General features: G+C 42.0%; 1 pseudogene; it reads right to left on the reverse strand.

Moving 5' to 3' along the window:
- Nucleotides 1-19,252, reverse strand: part of LOC123990756 — a 120,068-nt pseudogene that overhangs the window by 46,658 nt on the left and 54,158 nt on the right.

Consider the following 19,252-nt stretch of genomic DNA (forward strand, 5'->3'; position numbering starts at 1 on the left):
TGTGAAAACAGAAGCCTAATTAGATGCGTGGGGAGACTGCTTTAGGAAATTCAGAAGCTGATTCATGTGTTTTTCATTTCTGTTCCAAATACCACCCTGTGAAAACCACAGTTTGCATTATGTGTGTGTGTGTGTGTGTGTGTGTGTGTGTGTGTGTGGAATGGGGGGTTAGGGTTAGGGGGGGTGGGAGGGGCAGCCGATGTACTCCAGCCATCCCATCCCTCTTCATTTGTCCCTGATATAGGGCCCTATAAAATATGTTACATTTTTCATCTTATTCCGCTTAGGTTTTCCCCTAAATTCTGTTTTCTTTTTTCCCAGACTTCTGAAAAGTCCATTTCTTTCAGGTTTTACTCTTTTACATTTACATTTAAGTCATTTAGCAGACGCTCTTATCCAGAGCGACTTACAAATTGGTGCATTCACCTTATGACATCCAGTGGAACAGTCACTTTACAATAGTGCATCTAAATCTTAAAGGGGGGGGTGAGAGGGATTACTTATCCTATCCTAGGTATTCCTTAAAGAGGTGGGGTTTCAGGTGTCTCCGGAAGGTGGTGATTGACTCCGCTGTCCTGGCGTCGTGAGGGAGTTTGTTCCACCATTGGGGGGCCAGAGCAGCGAACAGTTTTGACTGGGCTGAGCGGGAGCTGTACTTCCTCAGTGGTAGGGAGGCGAGCAGGCCAGAGGTGGATGAACGCAGTGCCCTTGTTTGGGTGTAGGGCCTGATCAGAGCCTGGAGGTACTGAGGTGCCGTTCCCCTCACAGCTCCGTAGGCAAGCACCATGGTCTTGTAGCGGATGCGAGCTTCAACTGGAAGCCAGTGGAGAGAACGGAGGAGCGGGGTGACGTGAGAGAACTTGGGAAGGTTGAACACCAGACGGGCTGCGGCGTTCTGGATGAGTTGAAGGGGTTTAATGGCACAGGCAGGGAGCCCAGCCAACAGCGAGTTGCAGTAATCCAGACGGGAGAGCATAACAAAACTAAATTATGTTTATGTTCAATGCTTAAACTACATCAGGTGACCATTTTAGGTCTGAAAATAAAAGAAGAAAATATTGATTTTGGTGTGTAGCTAAGTACACACCTAGCAGGAGGCTGTTATTTAGCTGTGCTTCTGTAGAGCACGTGATGGTAGATTTTTCTAAACCAATATCCTCGATTGACGAAAATAATCATATCATTCTGCAAGGTAAGCATAGGTTACTTTGTAATTAACTAATTGAGATTTTGGGGGGAAATCCTTTCCATCAACCAGAAGACTGTTTTCATTAGAATCTTCCACACAAAGTGGAAGACACGCGCACCGCACACACACGCAGAAGCCTCGTGTGCCATTGCCTCTTCAGAAAGTTGCAGGGAATACAAGTCACTGATGCATTTTGTTAATGTCTTTTGATGAAAATGTATTAATTTGCCAAGTTTAATAAATTTAGTTGATTCCTAAAATGTTTTAATATTGCTGAATTCCGTTATGCCGTCTGCGTTCTCTGCACACACAGATTTTATTTAGGCCCCTACAATATGGGAGGGCTAGCTCCTGGCTCTCATTGGTTTTCAGGCCCATTAGATATGAGCGGTGGGGGAAAGGTGTCTTGGGGGTGTCTAAATCATTTTACAGAGCTAGCGAGGAGCACTAGGCCATGACTAGGGTTGCAAAGGGTCGTAAACTTTCCGGTAAATTAACATAATTTTCCTGGAAATTTTCCATGGGAAGTTAAGCCCGGGAATATGGGGAATTTTGCTTAAATTCATCAAAAAAGAAAGCTTATAACAGTTAACCTTTTTTTGTGGAATACACATAAGGCAATTCTAAGTCTTGTGGAATATTTTTGGTTAAATATTTTGGTTAAACTATCCCCAATTCAATGGAATTGCAACCCTCTGCATGTACAGTGCATTCTTCCATCACATGTACAGCTGATTCTCAAGACCTGGCACACTAATGAGATGCTATTGAGCCCACACGAGCACACTGTCTGAGCCAAGGGCTACATGCTTTCTGGGAAGTTTTGATGACAATACTGGGTGGGGTGAATATATTTTATATGACATAGAATATTTTTTGTTAACTAGTAAATAATAGCCTACAGCAAAGTGTGCTCTAAATCATTTCTAACTTGTTAACATTTTCTGCTAGTTAGTTTTTGCTACCTTGTGGGTTTTTAGCTTGCTTGAGCCTGCCATCATAGGAGTGCAACTGTTTCCATAAATGTTTCATTTTAAAACATTTATCTTACAAAGGAGTTGTTTAATCTAACTGCTTAACTATTTATCTTTTTTTTTTTTTTTTTTTAACAAATATTTCTAATCTTTATAAGAAAATGCCAAGGGCACCATCTGATGTGTGGAGACATTTCACTGCAGCTAAAGTAGAAGGAAAATCTGTGTACAATTGCAAATACTGTGCCAAATCATATGTGAAGAATGCAACAACCCTGAAATTTCCATCCCTAACTACAACATTTTCCGACAAGATAGAATTGCCAAAGGGGGCGTTGTTGCAATCTACAGCAGAGATAGCCTGCAGAGTTCTGTCTTACTACCCAGGTCTGCACCCAAACAATTCGAGCATCTACTTTTAAAAATCCACCTTTCCAGAAACAAGTCTCTCACCGTTGACGCTTGCTATAGACCACCCTCTGCTCCCAGCTGTGCTCTGGACACCATATGTGAATTGAATGCCCCCCCATCTATCCTCTGAGATTGTGCTGCGAGTTGACCGAAACTGGGACATGCTTAACACCCCAGCCATCCTACAATCTAAGCTTGATGCTCTCAATCTCACACAAATGATCAATGAACCCACCAGGTACAACCCCAAATCCTTAAACATCGGCACCCTCATAGATATCATTCTAACCAACTTGCCCTCCAAATACACCTCCGCTGTTTTCAACCAAGATCTCAGGAATCACTGCCTCATTGCTTTCATCCACATTGAGTGGCTGCTGCCAACACCCTGACTCAACTCCAGCCACGTTAATAATGGGAATTGATGGGAAATGATGTAAAATATATCACTAGCCACTTTAAACAATGCTACCTAATATAATGTTACATACCCTACATTATTCACCTCATATGTATATGTATATACTGTACTCTATATCATCTACTGCATCTTTAAGTAATACATGTATCACTAGCCACTTTAACTATGCCACTTTGTTTACATACTCATCTCATATGTATATACTGCACTCAATACCATCTACTGTATCTTGCCTATGCCGCTCTGTACCATCACTCATTCATATATCTTTATGTACATATTCTTTATCCCCTTACACTTGTGTCTATAAGGTAGTAGTTTTGGAATTGTTAGCTAGATTACTTGTTGGTTATTACGGCATTGTCGGAACTGGAGGCCTAGTTCAGACCTTTATCTATCCTACCCTGCCTTTCTAAGGTCTTCGAAAGCCAAGTTAACAAACAGATTACCGACCATTTCGAATCCCACTGTACCTTCTCCGCTATGCAATCTGGTTTCAGAGCTGGTCATGGGTGCACCTCAGCCACGCTCAAGGTCCTAAACGATATCTTAACCACCATCAAGAAGAGACATTACTGTGCAGCCGTATTCATCGACCTGGCCAAGGCTTTCGACTCTGTCAATCACAACATTCTTATTGGCAGACTACACAGCCTTGGTTTCTCAAATGATTGCCTCGCCGAGTTCACCAACTACTCCTCTGATAGAGTTCAATGTGTCAAATCGGAGGGCCCGTTGTCCGGAACTCTGGCAGTCTCTATGGGGGTGCCACAGGGTTCAATTATTTGGCCGACTCTTCTCTGTATACATCAATGATGTCGCTCTTTCTGCTGGTGATTCTCTGATGGGTTGTGCCGTGGCGGAGATCTTTGTGGGCTATACTCGGTCTTGTCTCAGGATGGTAAGTTGGTGGTTGAAGATGTCCCTCGAGTGGTGTGGGGGCTGTGCTTTGGCAAAGTGGGTGGGGTTATATCCTTCCTGTTTGACCCTGTCCGGGGTTATCATTGGATGGGGCCACAGTGTCTCCTGACCCCTCCCCTTTCAGCCTCCAGTATTTATGCTGCAGTAGTTTGTGTCGGGGGGCTAGGGTCAGTTTCTTATATCTGGAGTACTTCTCCTATCTTATCCGGTGTCCTGTGTGAATTTAAGTATGCTCTCTCTAATTCTCTCTTTCTCCCTCTCGGAGGACCTGAGCCCTAGGACTATGCCTCAGGATTACCTGGCATGATGACTCCTTGCTGTCCCCAGTCCACCTGGTCGTGCTGCTGCTCCAGTTTCAACTGTTCTGCCTGCAGCTATGGAATCCTGACCTGTTCACCGGACGTGCTACCTGTCTCAGAACTGCTGTTTTCAACTCTCTCGAGACAGCAGGAGTGGTAGAGATACTCTTAATGATCGGCTATGAAAATCCAACTGACATTTACTCCTGAGGTGCTGACTTGTTGCACCCTCGACAACTACTGTGATAATTATTATTTGACCATGCTGGTCATTTATGAACATTTGAACATCTTGGCCATGTTCTGTTATAATCTCCACCCGGCACAGCCAGAATAGGACTGGCCACCCCTCATGGCCTGGTTCCTCTCTAGGTTTCTTCCTAGGTTTTGGCCTTTCTAGGGAGTTTTTCCTAGCCACCGTGCTTCTACACCTGCATTGCTTGCTGTTTGGGGTTTAGGCTGGGTTTCTGTACAGCACTTTGAGATATCAGCTGACGTGTGAAGGGGTATATAAAAATGTGATTTGATTTGATTTCAGCTCACTGGTCACCATAGCAGCATCCACCTGTAGCACACGCTCCAGCAGGTATATCTCACTGGTCACCCCAAAGCAAATTCCTACTTTGGCCGCCTTTCTTTCCAGTTCTCTGCTGCCAATGACTGGAACGAACTGCAAAACTCACTGAAGCTGGAGACTCATATATCCCTCACGAGCTTTAACCTTTTGTGACTAGAGGGCAGTATTTTCATTTTTGGAAAAATAACGTTCCCGTAGTAAACGGGATATTTTGTCAGGACAAGATGCTAGAATATGCATATAATTGACAGCTTAGGATAGAAAACACTCTAAAGTTTCCAAAACTGTAACAATATTGTCTGTGAGTATAACAGAACTGATATTGCAGGCGAAAGCCTGAGAAAAATCCTATCCGGAAGTGACTCATCTTTTGAAAGCTCTGCGTTCCAATGCGTTCCTATTGAGCAGTGAATGGTAATCAACCAGATTACTTTTTCTCCGTATTCCCCAAGGTGTCTACAGCATTGTGACGTAGTTTTACTTATTTATGTTGAAGAATACCCGTAAGCGGCTCAATTGCGCAACTGGTCACCTGATGGCTCCCAGAGTGATTCTCGCGTAAAATACAGAGGTAGCCATTATTCCAATCGGTCCTACTGAAAAACCAATTGTCCCGGTGGATATATTATCGAATAGATATTTTAAAAACACCTTGAGGATGGATTATAAACAACGTTTGCTTCTGTCGATATTATGGAGCTAATTTTGAATATTTTTCGGCATTTTCGTGACTGCAATTTCCAGGCGATTTCTCAGCTAAACGTGAAGAACAAACGGAGCTATTTCGCATACAAAAATAATATTTTTGGAAAAAAGGAACATTGGCTATCTAACTAAACATCTGAAGCTCATCAAAGGTAAACGATTTAATTTGATTGCTTTTCTGATTTACGTGACCAAGTTACCTGCTGCTAGCTGGACAAAATGCTATGCTAGGCTATTGATAAACTTAAACAAATGCTTGTCTAGCTTTGGCTGTAAAGCATATTTTGAAAATCGGAGATGACAGGGTGATTAACAAAAGGCTAAGCTGTGTCTCAATATATTTCACTTGTGATTTTCATGAAAAGGAATATTTTCTAGGAATATTTATGTCCGTTGCATTATGCTAAGTGTCAGTCGATGATTACGCTCCCGCATGAGGGATGGGGGAGTCACTAGAGGAGCTTTAAGCACCGGCTGTCAGAGCAGGTCACAGATCACTGCATCTGTACATAGCCCATCTGTAAATAGCCCATCCAACTACCTCATCCCCATACTGTATTTATTTATTTAATCTTGCTCCTTTGCACCCCAGTATCCCTACTTGCATATTCATCTTCTGCACATCTACCATTCCAGTGTTTAATTGATATATTGTAATTACTTTGCCACCATGGACTATTTTTTGCCTTACCTCCCTTATCCTACCTCATTTGCACAGACTGCACTTGTCTGGCCAAGTGCATAAAGTTCCCTCAGCGCTCACAACAAGCAACCTCTGACAAAAGTCCCTCTACTTCTATTCAAGGTGAAAATGATGAATCAGACACCTTATTGATAGCAACAGCTCATGGTCCTCCTGGAATCAGAAGTGTTTTTGACTCAATGGATGACCGTAGTCAGATAAATGCTGATGAATGTCTTGCTGGAGCTGTGGATGCAACTGGCTCACCTCTGATGCGCACAGGCGATGTGTATTGGAAGAGATTTCTGAAAGTACATTTACATTTACATTTAAGTCATTTAGCAGACGCTCTTATCCAGAGCGACTTACAAATTGGTGCATTCACCTTATGACATCAAACCCATTGGCTGTTCTGTTCATGCACTGAATCTGCTCCGAAAGGACATCATGGCAATGAAAACAATGGATACACTCTACAAGAGGGCCAAGGCAATGGTTAGGTATGTGAAGTGTCATCAAGTTATAGCAGCAGTCTACCTCACCAAGCCAAGTGAGAAGAATAGGAGCGCCACAATGAAGCTGCCCAGCAACACCTGTTGGGATGGTGTTGTCATCATGTTTGACAGTCTCCTGGAAGAGGGGTCTCTACAGGAAATGGCCATATCACAGTCTGCCGATATGGACAGCCCCATCAAGAGGATCCTCCTGGATGATGTACAATTGAAGTCGGAAGTTTACATACACCTTAGCCAAATACATTTAAACTCAGTTTTTCACAAGTCCTGACATTTAATCCTAGTGAAGATTCCCTGTCTTAGGTCAGTTAAGATCACCACTTTATTTTAAGAATGTGAGATGTCAGAATAATAGTAGAGAGAATGATTTATTTCAGCTTTTATTTCTTTCATCACATTCCCAGTGGGTCAGAAGTGTACATACACTGAATTAGTATTTGGTAGCATTGCCTTTAAATTGTTTAACTTGGGTCAAACGTTTTGGGTAGCCTTCCACAAGCTTCCCACAATAAGTTGGGTGAATTTTGGCCCATTCCTCCTGACAGAGCTGGTGCAACTGAGTCAGGTTTGTAGGCCTCCATGCTCACACACACTTTTTCCAGTTGTGCCCACACATTTTCTATAGGATTGAGGTCAAGGCTTTGTGATGGCCACTCCAATACCTTGACTTTGTTGTCCTTAAGCAATTTTGACACAACTTTGGAAGTATGCCTGGGGTCATTGTCCATTTGGAAGACCCATTTGCGACCAAGCTTCAACTTCCTGACTGATGTATTGAGATGTTTCTTCAATATATCTACTTAATTTCTCTTCATGATGCCATCTATTTTGTGAAGTGCATCAGTCCCTCCTGCAGCAAAGCACCCCCACAACATGATGCTGCCACAATCGTGCTTCACGGTTGGGATGGTGTTCTTCGACTTAAAAGCCTCCTCCTTTTTCCTCCAAACATAACAATGGTCTTATGGCCAAACAGTTCTATTTTTGTTTCATCAGACCAGAGGACATTTCTCCAAAAAGTACGATCTTTGTCCCCATGTGCAGTTGCAAACCATAGTCTGGCTTTTTCTATAGAGGTTTTGGAGCAGTGGCTTCTTCCTTGCTGAGTGGCCTTTCAGGTTATGCCGAGATAGGACTCGTTTTACTGTGGATATAGATACTTCTGTACCTGTTTCCTCCAGCATCTTCACAAAGTAATTTGCTGTTGTTCTGGGATTGATTTGCAGTTCTCACCAAAGTATGTTAATTTCTAGGAGACAGAACGCGTCTCCTTACTGAGCGGTATGATGGCTGCGTGGTCCCATGGTGTTTATACTTGCGTATTATTGTTTGTACAGATGAACATGGTACCTTCAGGCATTTGGAAATTGCTCCCAAGGATGATTTCTATTTCTGAGGTCTTGGCTGATTTCTTATGATTTCCCCATGATGTCAAGCAAAGAGGCACTGAGTTTGAAGGTATGCCTTGAAATACATCCACAGGTACACCTCCAATTGATTCAAATTATGTCAATTAGACTATCAGAAGCTTCAAAAGCCATTACATTATTTTCTGGAATTTTCTAAGCTGTTTAAAGGCACAGTTAACTTAGTGTATGTAAACTTCTGACCTACTGGAATTGTGATACAGTGAATTATAAGTGAAATAATCTGTCTCTTGCCAAAACTATAGTTTGTGGACAAGGAATTTGTGGAGTGGTTGAAAAACTAGTTTTAATGACTCCAACCTAAGTGTATGTAAGTGTATCAGCCTGAAACTCCTGAAACCTATAGCAGTAGCCATTGCACGGATTGAGGGAGACAATGCCATCCTGTCTGATGTTCAGACTCTGCTTGCAGATGTAAGAGAAGACATCCGTACTGTCCTGCCCACTTCACTGTTGCTCCAAGCAGAGGAAACTGCAGTTCTGAAATACATCAAAAAGCGTGAAGACTTCTGCCTGAGGCAAATACACGCCGCAGCGTGTTGGACCCCAAGTAGGGTAGCCTAGTGGTTAGAGCATTGGACTAGTAACCGGAAGGTTGCAAGTTCAAACCCCCGAGCTGACAAGGTACAAATCTGTCGTTCTGCCCCTGAACAAGCAGTTTACCCACTGTTCCTAGGCCGACAAGAATTTGTTCTTAACTGACTTGCCTAGTTAAATAAAGATAAAATAAAAAATAAATAAGTATGCTGGCAAGAACATCCTGTCTGGTGCAGAGATCAACAAGACCTATGGTGTCATCACTACCGTGTCTCACAACCTTGGCCTGGATGAGGGCAAGATTCTTGGCAGTCTGGCGAAGTACACTTCCAAGCTGTATGGCAGTCGTGCCAACATATCTCATCAGCCACCTGGTGGAAGGGACTTTGTGGATCTGAGTCTCTTTCCCCGGTTGCCTCAATCATCCTCAAAATCCTACCAACAGCAACCGATTCAGAGCACAACTGTCTATTGGAAGGATTTCATTATTTGCAATTATGTCTACTTATGATAAGATTTATATTTCTGTCTCCATATGATATGGTAAATATATTCAATGCAAAAATCATCTACATTTAAATGGTATTAATATTCATTATATTTCCGTTAATTCCCATATATTCCCGTTAATTCCCATGGAAAGTTCCACCTCTGAACATTCCACAAAATGTGCAACCCTAGCCGTGACCGAATCAAAATATGGATTTCTACCCTGGCCCGGCCTCCAAACAGTGCAGAAAAGGGTTGAGGGGAAGAGAGAGCGGGAGAGGGTGAGAGATAGCAAGTGCATAAGAAAGGGAGTGGGAGAGAGAACACCAGAGGGAGTCATGACTAACCAATAAGTTAGGGATCCATTAAGATGGTCTGGGGAGAGTAATACCATTTCCCCACTGAGCTGCCCTCCATTAACATGGGCCACGGCCACCAGACTAGTAACTGCCTGCCCATCTAGTTGTCAGTATGCCTCCAGTCACTCTGTCAGCATGCTGTGTGCAGTTACAGTAGCTACAGTGGTCCAGAGAGGTGAGTTGGCTCTCTACTGTAGAAGTATGGGCCAAAAAGTTAAATTAGAGCTTGGAATTAGAATGATCCCCTTGTCACTGAAGTCAAATGATGACAACAGCGTTTGAGTGGGGCCCTAGCGGAACAGCCAGAAACAGAGTGGTAGCTACGTGAGGGGGGATATTTAGAACACCAGCCAGCACGCCAGTCAGGAATGATTCATGTGCTGGAGCATGTTGCTAATTGATTTCTGGGCCCGCGTCTCAGATTGTCAGAGGAAGCTCGCTGCACAGAAATGAAAATGGAATTTTAAAGCGTCTGTTTTCTCCTTTACACATCAGCCGTCATCACATCACCCCTTCTTGGCAATGCTCGGCAAGCATGACAAATGAAAGGGACAAGGTTTTAAACACAACAGGTAAGCCTAGTAGACATGCGTGGGAGTACCTGAGGCATAACTTAATTGTCTAGACAATGGCAACTTAAAAGCATTTCCTAGGTCTAAAGAACAGATATAGGTTTTGATGTACTGTAACCTATACCACTAAAGTGAAACACTAGTAGGGTATTTAGCTTGCAGTAATCTTGAGTTAAAAGGTAATTGTATAGCATAGAGTCCCCCCCCCAAAAATGACATAGACTACTCTGCTAAATTGACTCCATTCCATCCTATACAGATTTTCTACACATTGTGCAATGTTTAACCTCATCAATATTCACCACAACACACCTGCCTTCCAAAGGCCAGTCATTACTGCCTCCAATCAAGTCAGAAGATAATCACGTCATAAAAGCTAAATAAGGTAGCAACGAGCATGGGGAGAAATATAATTCAGCAGTTAGATAAGCTGAGCAAACTTTCTGCAGTTATTTTAGGACTTTTAGTGGAGAGAAACGAAGCTCACACTTGAAAATATTAACTGAACTCCCCAGCCCAATCTCCCGCCGTCTGCCTGCGGGCTCCCAAGCTGTGTGCCAGACTCAGCTATGTCAGTTCTTTTCATTTGAGTTCCAACCTGTGATATATCTGGGCTTATAAATATAACCTGGAGTGAGTGGGAGGGACGGGTGCAGCAGGACAGGCTTTGACTTCTCCTCTGGGCAAATCTAGAACACTCATATTCAAATAGAGTTCATGCCCCAGTACTATACTAGCGCAAATGTTACAGCTTATACTGCAGTACCACTGAGGCTTTTGAAACAACACAATGTGTTTAGACACATTGGAAACGGTTTAGAAATTACTTACATTTTGACACGTTATTCATAAAGGCTAAAATGGGCAAATCGATATCAATTATCGATCCTTCATGTTTTTTGACATATACAGTGGACTCCGAAATGATTGACTACTTTGACAAAGATTGGGAAATATGACTATCAAATCAATTAAAATACTGAGCTATATTGTATGCTCCAAAAATTTGGGAAAATATATTGTTTCATACTAACACAATTTCTCAAATAAAAATATAAAAAAATGATTGACAAACCTGTTTTCAATACCTCACCTAGCAAGGATAACAGCACTGAGCCTTTTTCTAAAATGTTATACGAATTGGAGAACAACATTGGGAGGGATCTTAGACCATTCCTCCATACAGAATTCTTCCATATCCTTGATATCCACCACAATATTTTACAGTAGGTATGGGGTTCTTTTCTTTTCTGCTCATGCATGATCATTTTAATGCCAAACCCACCACCGGTGTGTGGACAAATAGCTCTATTTTCATGTCATCTGACCAAAGCACCAGTTCCAATCCAAGTGGCTGTTTATCAAACTCCAGGCGTTTACATTTGTTGGATGACATACGCATCAAAATGAGAATTCATGAACAGAAAATGACCCCATAAAATATGGTGCTGGATCTTTGATGTTATGGGGCTATTTTGTTCCACTACTCCTGGGGATCTAGTTAAGGTCTACAGTATCATAAACTTTACCCAGTGCCAGGATATTTTAGCCAAAAATCTGATTGCCTCTGATAGTTATATTTGCCACAAAATCGAAATTTCACAATAGCCATCTCAGTCTCCAGACTTGAACCCCATTGAAAACATGTGGTATGAATTGAAGAGGGCAGTCCATAAGCACAGACAAAAATACAGTGCCTTCAGAAAGTATTCAGAGCCCTCGACTTTTTCCACATTTTGTTACGTTACTGCCTTATTCTAAAATTGATTACATTTAAAAAAAATCCGCAATCTATACACAATACCACATGACAAAGCAAAAACAGGTCTTGAAATTTTTGCAAATGTATTAAATAAATAAAAACTTATTTACAGAAGTATTCAGCCCCTTTGCTATGAGACTCGAAATTGAGTTCAGGTGCATTGATCATCCTTGAGATGTTTCTACAACTTGATTGGAGTCCACCAGTGGTAAATTCAATTGATTGGACATGATTTGGAAAGGTACACACCTGCCTATATAAGGTCCCACAGTTGACAGTGCACGTCAGAGCAAAAACCAAGCCATGAGGTGAAGGAATTGTCCGTAGAGCAGGGTACCAAAAAATGTCTGCAGCATTGAAGGTCCCCAAGAACACAGTGGCCTCCATCATTCTTTAATGGAAGATGTTTGGAAACACCAAGACTCTTCCAAGAGCTGGCCACCCGGCCAAACTGAGCAATCGGAGAAGGGCCTTGGTCAGGGAGATGACCAAGAACCTAATGGTCACTCTGAGTTCCTCTGTGGTGATGGGACAACCTTCCAGAAGGATAACCATCTCTGCAGCACTCCACCAATCAGGCCTTTATGGTAGTGGTCAGACAGAAGCCACTCCTCAGTAAAAGGCACAAGTGCCCGCTTGGAGTTAAAGACCATAAACATGAGAAACAAGATTCTGTGGTCTGATGAAACCGAGATTGAACTCGTTGGCCTAAATGCAAATGCGTCACGTCTGGAAGAAACCTGGCACCATCCCTACGGTGTCACAATCTGAAATTAGGCAAACTATTACAATTTTAGCAAGCAGGAAATTAGGGAGCAATATCTGCACATTGCACCTTTAATCAAAATCTATTTTTCTGATCAATTGTATTAGTATAAAATCATTTCCTACTTTAAAAAAAAAACATACAATATAGCTTTGTATTTATTTATTTTATAGTTATTTTTATCAAGTGTGTCAATCATTTCAGACCCCACTGTATAAGCCCAATACAAGGCCCATAAAGACCACCTCGAGGCTGATAACTATTAAGTCTCCCTATCTGACGGGTTATTGAATTTAATGTGCAGAGCACATTTTGAAGCTTATTGAACGCTTGGCCTTGCTATCGCTTTCATCTGGTTTCCATTGATATCGTACAGCTACAACAGCTGCTTCAAGTCATTCCAGAACCCCATCTGGCCCATGCCTCTCCTCAATCACTGAGGTAATAACCTCCGGGCTGGCAGGCGGGCGTGTGTGTGAGAATGTGTGCGTCTATGAGTTGGTATGCGTCTTTGAATGTGTGTGCATTTGTGTCTGTGCGTATGTGTGAGTGAGTGTGCACGTGTTACAGCTGTGACATTTATTTTCCATACCTGCTGGGTGCAGAGTGGGGAGATTAAGTTAAAGCCTTTAACTGGCTCCATTGACAGTGATACATCTAAACATCCAACCAGGTTGAGGTACCTTAAGGGACCTTGCAGCAGTTACAATTCAAGAAAACATTAAGTCATGCATGTTATTATTATGCGGTTCGTACTTCATTTTCAATACTTGTATTTATTTATTTGTGCAGTCTGTTAGCAGCATGTATCTCCTGTACCTATCTGCAGATAACCATTAGGATAAAACGCTCTCTCTGCACCCTGAAGCTGCTGTATGGGCTAGTGGAGCTACTGTTTTACGATGTGACTGCACTACAGCAGGGCCCTACACTGCCATTTTTTATAAGAAGCACACAAAGAAATGGAAGAACCCAATGGAAGAAAAATATATTCAAGGTATTAATGATGGTAACTCGATAAGTTACCATCATCTGTGGTTACCAGGTTGTTAGCTTGCGAGTAGTTTTCAAAGGCCCGCAACATGGTTTATGAATGTAAAATGTGATATTGCAAATCTGCGAAAGAAAATCATTTGCTTGGTTTGGGCTAGAAATAAGATGTTTTTTCTGTAGTAATGATGCAAGCATAATGGTCACTAATCAGCTTATTCTCTATGGCACAGCGAAGTCATAATTACAACTATTATTATCCGGGTGAATTGTTTCTGGTCGCAGTGTAGTGTACTGTCTTACCCTGTGTTTTTTCTGCCTGCTTTTTCTGCTCCACATGATGTGTTTTTGACTGATCTTTACAGCTGTGCTGCAGTCTTAACCTGTGAGTTTGTTTAACTTGACAGATGTACTACAGTCTTACCCTGTGTTTCTCTTTGACTTTACGTCTGTACTCCAGCTTGTCAAACTACAGGTCCTCTCGGCGCAGCCTCTCTCTGGCCCCCTCCACATTGATGCCAGTTGTGCCATCATCCTCCTCCCCCTCTGTGGCTGGCACAGCCGTCCTCTGGAGCGGTGGCCACTGCTGCACCATCTGGAGAGAGGGGCATTGATCAACACACAGTTAAATTACACACTGCAACTTTGCCATCTAATTTTCAGCTGGATGGGAATCAACACATGCACACACACAAACACGTTTACCCACACACAAATGCGAGTACATCCACACACACACACACACACACACACACACACACACACACACACACACACACACACACACACACACACACACACACACACACACACACACACACACACACACACACACACACACACACACACACACACACACACACACACACACGCACCATTTAGTGTCCTTAATTGAATTTTCAGCTGGCTGAGCATCAATACACAAAACATCACGTGCCATCTAATTTTCTCTGAGTGAAAAGGCTGTTAGTGAGGTAAACAAACAGGTTTTGACAATAAGTGGTCTTCTCATTTAGCTTAGCCTGAAGCCACCAAAACGGGTTATTATTGGATCTGACTCAAAAGAAAAATTTGTCGTCAGGAAGAAAAATGTTTGTACAGACCTGTCCCTCTTCCGTGAAGACATTTGATGTTGACTTGGAAGTTTCTCCTCAGGACCTTCTTGGCCTCTTTGAACTTTGTCTCTTTTTCAGTCTTCTTCATGGTGTTGCTTCCCTGTGATGAGAGGGGAAATGATCAGAACACTGCATATATGTACATATCAACCTAACACAATTTCACTGCCAATGTAACACCTCATAACATTGATCATGTTGAAACGGTCTGTCCCTGCTGATCTCGGCTAGAGGTAGCTAGACAGTAGGTCAGCAGATTGGAGACTCAGGAATGCTGACAAAGACAAATTCACAGAGAACCACCAGTACTGTCCACTCATTGATTGCTTCGGCAAATTAACTGTGCAACAAAATGAAATTCCCAGCCCCTGACAGAGGGTAGTTTTGCCATTTATTTTGGTAGTAAAGAATAGAATTATCAAATTGTGTCAAAACTATTTACTTACAGGGCAGCTGGCCTGTCCTCTGAGGTAGAAATCAAGACTAAGGTCAGTGGTACACTATAGTTATAATAAAACCTCTGCATTCTGGAACATTGATTCAAGAAATGTATGAATTTTCCATTGCTCCTCTAATTAGGATCTGGGCCAAATCCAACCTGCAGGCTTTACAGTGCTGCAACATCAAACAACTTTCCAATGTTTGCCCAGATAACAGATCATCTCTGGTTAAGCAGTTGACAAGGACACGAGACATAACATAAACGAAGGGAATCTTTCACTCCTGAATTGCTGTTGCGCAACAGCGATTATTCCCTAGGAATTATTCAGTGCAGTTCCCATTTTGTTGTTGTAGTCAAAGCAGAGGGTAAACCAACTTTCCTTGGCACATTCCAGCATATATCCTCTCGTATCCAGAGTGATAGAGAGCGCTCTTGTCTAGGGAGTTAATAAAACAAGTCCGTGGAATATGACTTAAGTTTAACGAGCAGTAGACTCTGCTGAGTCGGCACTTGGAAGGTGGCATAATATTAGTGACGAGACAAAAAGTATATATAGTTACATATGGGGATATTGTTTTTGACGATTTATCAGATCGACAATATCTCTATATTTTTGAGCTAGTTGGCTAGTTATCTGCACCAAAAGGGCAGTATTTTTCTTTCCTAGCTTGAGAGGGCCAGGAGGTATGCGGTCAACAATGCTTGACTCAGGGAGGAGGACGCCCCTGCCATGCATAGTCCCATGGGATGTTGGCTATCAACAACAAGGCAACTCCTATGACTAACTGGGAATGGGACGCAAGCGTAGGATTGATCACCCTGTCGCTGGCCGCCTTTGGGGAGGGTGTATAGTGTGAAAGGCCGAAACACCCTAGGAACCAAAGGTACACTGCTGACGATGCGCTCCCCAAATTTCACCACGCTCACTGTTCATTAACTCTTGGAAGTGCTTGCACAAAGGATAGTAACATCTCATCCTGTGTTCTTGGAATCTCCATCTTTTTAAATAGGGAGCCAATTTGTTTCCAGCTCTTTGTTTTCTCATGACTCTCTTTTCTCCCCCTGCAGCAGACATATGGTGAACAATATGTTTGGAACATCGAATCGAATAAAATCACATTATCGGCACTTAACTATCTTGATAATATTATATCGTGGTGTACTTGGCAATTCCCAGCCCTAATAAATACTGCATGCCTGATTATGTTTTCACATCAGAATGACCCACTACACAATTTATGTCGGTGTGCTCGCTCAACCATATATTGACGTATTTGGTCTCAATTGGCGAGGTTGTGCATTTTATGGTTTAACAACTGAAGTCATCCCTCCCTTGGGGACATTGATCACCATCTTCAATTAGAAATAACCGATGTGAGCATTTGGTAGAGAGAAAAATGTTTCAAAAGGATGTGGCATAAATATGAAATCATGGCCATCATGCTGGGAATGTTGTCATACTGAAAGATATTCAATTTCCCTCAAACCAAGAAATAATTGTTAATTCTCTCACTATACATGTATTGAAGGTAATCTCAGAAAAATTGAGAGAAAAACTTCCATTGCATTTCTATACAGTTTGTTCTGCTGACAAACATAGACTCAGCCAACAGAAGTTAGTGCCATACATTTGAGAGCCCTATTCAAAGCCACAGCAACCAGTCGGAATACATTAAGGAACAAAATGAACTGCTCTGCACAACAATGGACACTAGCAGGCTCCCGGAGCAATACAAGAATGTGAGGCAGGGGAGAGGACCTCTCTGTGTGTGTGTGTGTCGGGGGGGGGGGCATTTGATTAAATCCGTCAGCAAATGAAACAACCTGTGGCAAAACTCACTTCATAACCCTAGTGAGGTGAGCATATAATTAGTGATACATGACAACAACAGCTCCGCTCTGTCCCAACCCTCTTGTCAAAACGAATCAGTAAATGTTACTCCCCCTCTTGCCCCAGTTTCTATCTCCCCACTGAGAATCTAAATTGGGAGGTGGAGCTAGGAATTACCTAGCCCACCCTGTTTTAATAAGCTCTTTCCCACTGGAGGCGCAGTCTCGCCGCTATTCTGAATGAGTCAATTCAATCTCTTTGGGTGTGAAGTTATTGCACTGCATTTCTATGGCAAAATTATGGGCCCTGTCGAAAAGAGGAAAAACCAATTTGATTAGAAATCCAATATCAGCGGTTTCCACAAAGGGGCATGGCTTTCTGTATGCATTTGAAAAGATAAGGAGATAGGAGCCACAAAGTCAAATCTTACCCCCCTTCTTTATTTCATCAGCTTAGGAAAAAAAGGACTGTGAGAAATGTTTGATCCCGATTTAAGAGCACGTGCTCTACTTCACCTTTGGAATAAGCAAAAGCCCAGTATTCCAGTGCATGTTGCTCTTTTCTTACGAGTTCAAATGTTCAAGGTTTGGTACCTGGCAGGTTGGCTTTTTGAATGGGAGGGACATTGAAACAAATTCTTATAGTTAAGATATCGTTATAAGCAGTTGAAAAATGTATTTAGCACTTTTAGTTAGACAAGGACAGCAAACAAACTTCAATATGGATAACAGGTTAAAACAAGAATGTACTCATAATGAAATGTGATGATTAGACACATCATAGTAGAGGGTCGGTAAAACCTTGGAGGTGATTTATTGCTTGTTCCATCACTAGACAGTTGTGCGTTGAGGAGCATTCCTCAACACCGGTGTGACATTCATGCCGGTCCTGAAATGAATGGCTGAGGGACAATTAATGGATTAGAGTGAGAATCAGATGCTCAGTCAATCAATGAAACAATCAATCCTTCAATAAATGGGCCAGAGCAAACACAACTGTCAATAGGGGGGAATGGGGGAGTCGACACATCCTCAGAGGACTTAGCATTATGCAAAAGGTGAGTCATTATGGTCAGAGTTTGAGCATTCTTTCTTTTCGCTCTTAATAATTATAAAGTAAAGGCGAGGAAGAGAGAAATTAACTAACTCGACTGAGAAGAAAAGTCCTGAGGCTCAGTGTCAAACTGTTTCATCACATTAGGTAAATGCCAGATTGACAGTAATAGTTCTCTAAAGCACTTGCTTGGGAAACAAAACAGAGCATACACCAGGCATTTAAAGCAGGTACTCATTAAGTTCCATCAACAACTCTATAACTTTTGAAAAACCACCAATGGACTGAAAAAAAGAGCAGAGAGAACCCCAGATGGTGGCATAACAATGTACCCGTCTGGAATTAACTCAGTCTTTAAAACATCTGATCACAAACGGTATCAATCGGAAAACAAAAGTTAAAAGGAGAATAGAAACAATTTCCTAAGGCCATTTTACCAATAGTAAGTGAACCAGAGAAAATGAATATGGATAGAAACATGTGGAAATTGCAAGATTATGTTATAATGCTTGTATTGTATTATAATGGTTGTTTTAGTCGACAGAATAGAGTACTCTGTTAACTATTGTGTGTGTGTTTTACTGAGGAGGGCCTTTATGAGATAGCACTGACGGAGGAGATTTACGATGTCTTTAGGTGATAAAACCTAAAGAGCATTCCAGATAATATGAGGTAATATTTTTGTGCTACACCGTACCAGGGTGAGATGGTTCCAGTTTGGAGTAGGAGGACCAGACACTGGTCTTTACAATGAAAACTGTTGACACAACAGTTGCTGTCTGCTATGTATTATAGATACCTGTCATACAAATCTTAACCTTGTGACCATTCTATGTATCTGTTGTTCGTCGTGTAGGTTGCGAGGGGTGTATCTTGGCTATAAAAGATCTTTGTACTTATGTGTTGTCACTTTCAATGGATCATTAGAAATGGCACATCATTGAAAGTCATTGCTATTGCAAAGCTCTTGTTTGATGTAGTTTGACTGGTGTGTGAAGTTTGTCTCTCTCCTCATTTTGTAATACAGAAATGAACCACCACAAACATTACCCCAGGTAAACAATTATCATGTTTTACCGTATACCGGGGTATTTTGAAATCTAAGATGTCAAACAAATTATATCCAGCTCAGGGCTCCAGACATGCATTTGGTTTGCTAATTTGATAGCAAAGTGGACAGATGTCAAGATCAAGCTTCTTGGTTACAGCCTAAAT

This window comes from Oncorhynchus gorbuscha, linkage group LG02, assembly GCF_021184085.1.
Source record: "Oncorhynchus gorbuscha isolate QuinsamMale2020 ecotype Even-year linkage group LG02, OgorEven_v1.0, whole genome shotgun sequence".
NCBI lineage: Eukaryota > Metazoa > Chordata > Actinopteri > Salmoniformes > Salmonidae > Oncorhynchus > Oncorhynchus gorbuscha.